We start from the raw sequence: 2621 nt of genomic DNA on the forward strand, positions 1-2621 counted from the left end.
TCCTAAATAAGTTCCCTTGCTTCGTAAGCCTGCCAGATGCCCATCAGGAGCGCCCTGACTCCGTCTTTGGCCTCTCCCTGCCCTCTGAGTACAGGGGGCCGGTTTCAGATTTCACCCCAAACTCCCAAGGGCGCGAACTAACCTGCAGCCTATAACCTTTTTAGGCTGGCTTCTTCCTCTCTGCCTATGCGGGTCGTCGCCTGCCTCAGTAATCATTCCCGAGTTGCAGGGTTACAGGGAGGGATCCACTCACCTGTCGAGGGACATCGGAGTCATCTCTACACCCGACGTGGGGCTCGAACTCACAACCCCGAGATCAAGAGTTCCGTGCTCCATGGACTGAGACAGCCAGGCGCCCCTGCCCGTTGGTTTTGTATAAACCAGGTCAGGGTTCTTTTTTTTTTTTTTTCCTTTTTCTTTTTTTTATCGTTGTTAGTGTTGGCATATGGATGTCTAGTTGCCCCCAAGGCCACCCTTTGAAGAGTTTATCCTTTCTCTGTGAAATCGCTTTCACACCTTTGTCAGAATCAACTGGCCGTGATTATGAGCGTCTGTTTCTGGACTGTCTCCTCTGTTCCATTGATCTCTGTCGCTCCTCCCTCACCGAGTCCTGCCCTGGCTTGATTCATAACCGCCGCTGTAGAGTAAGGCTGAACACCGAGGCGTGTGATTCCTCCCAATTTCTTCTTTTTTTCAAAATTGTCTTGCGTGTTCTAGGCTCTTTGCCTTTCAGTAGAAGTTTTAGAACCGGTTTGTTTAGATCTCGAAGGCTGCTGAGATCTGTATTGAAACTGCATTAACTCTACAGACCAATTTGGGGAGAACTGACATCTCTCCTATGTTGAGTCTTCAAGTCCGTAAACACAATATGTTCTTCCATTTCTTCAGATTTTCTTTCCTTCCACTCATTAGCACCTTGTCATTTTGGGCACGTGGGTCCCGTAGAGGTTTTGTTAGATTTATAGCTACGTGTCTCGTTTGGGGGACCTGATGTGAGATGGTGTCTTTAAAATTTTAATTTCCAATTGTTCATTCCTAGTTTATAGAAATACGATGGGTTTTTGTGTGTTGACCTTGATTCTGCTTCTATGGTAAACTTACAAACTAGTTTGTGAGTTTTTGGAAGTAAATTTATTGGACTTTTCTATTCTGACAATCATGTCATGTGAAAAAAGAGAGTTTTACTCCTTTTCTTTTAATGTTTCTTTATTTTTGAGAGAGAGCATGAGCAGGGAAGGGGCAGAGAGAGAGAGGGAGACACAGAATCGGAAGTAGGCTCCAGGCTCCGAGCTGTCAGCACAGAGCCCGACGCGGGGCTCGAACTCACGAACTGTGAGATCATGACCTGAGCCGAAGTCGGACACTCAACCGACTGAGCCACCCAGGCGCTGCTTGGTGTATTTCTTAAAATATGAATTTCTGAATTTGGTGCTAATATTTTGTTGCGAATTTTTGCGTCTTTGTTCTGAGAAATGTTTGTCTGTAGTTTTCTTTCTTGGCATATCTTTATCTGGTTTTGGGCTCAGGGTAATCCTGGTCTCATAAATTGAGTGACAAAGTGTTCCCTTCTCTTTCATTGGGAAGAATTCCCCCCCCCCTTAAATATTTGGTACAATTATCCACTAATTATCTGGACAAGGAGTCTTCCTTTCTGGATGGTTCTCAAGCTACAAACTTCGTTTTCTTTGTCCGTTATGGGATGAATCGGATTATCTGTTTCACCTTGGTCGAGTTTTGATACTTTGCAGTTTTTGAGGGATTTGTTCATGTCGATATAATTATTGGGATTATGTGTACAGAGTTGTTTTGACTATTTCCTTATTATCCCTTTAATGTCTGTGATGGTGATATCTCTCCTTTCGTTCCTGATATTGGTAATTTTTTTTCCCTCTTTTGCCTTTGTCAGTTGGCTGGAAGTTTATTAACCGTATTGATCTTTTCAGAGAACCAGCTTTTGGTTTCGCTGATTCTTTTTCTCCCTCTAATTTTTCTGATAGCAGAGTCATTGATTTCCGCTGTAATCTCCATTTCCTTCCTTATGCTTTGGATTTATGTTGAATTTCTTCTAGTGTCTCAAAGTGGAAACCCGGATTATTGATTTGAGACCCTGCTTCTCTTCTAACATGAGCCTTTAATGCTATACACGTTCCCCTGCTTTACCTGCATCCTGAGTATTTTGATACGTTGTAATTTCATTTTCCTTCTTGATTTCTACTTTAATGCCATGACGATCGGAGGACATACTTTGCGTACTTTAATTCTTTGAAACTTGTTAAGGTTTGTTATGATCCAGGATACGGCACGTCTTGGCCATTGTCCCTGCTGCTATCGAAAAGAACGTATATTCTGATACTGTTGGGTGGAATGTTCTATACACGTTCGATACAGGGGGTTGACGGTGGTGTCCAGTTGGATATCCTTGCGGATTTTCTATTTACTAGCTCAATCAGTTGAGAGAAGCTGTCCTCGCCTGTAGGGGTTTGTCACGGAGGGGACAAAATGCCATTTGTGAAGAACAAGATAGCTCGGTCTCCAACAGGCTGAGTCCTCACGGGGGCACGGGCGTCATTCAGTGCATCATCCTGGGAGGCAGACACGCCATGAGTGTGACCCTCGTCAGT

The sequence above is a fragment of the Panthera tigris genome, chromosome D4, assembly GCF_018350195.1.
Source record: "Panthera tigris isolate Pti1 chromosome D4, P.tigris_Pti1_mat1.1, whole genome shotgun sequence".
Taxonomy (NCBI): Eukaryota; Metazoa; Chordata; class Mammalia; order Carnivora; family Felidae; genus Panthera; species Panthera tigris.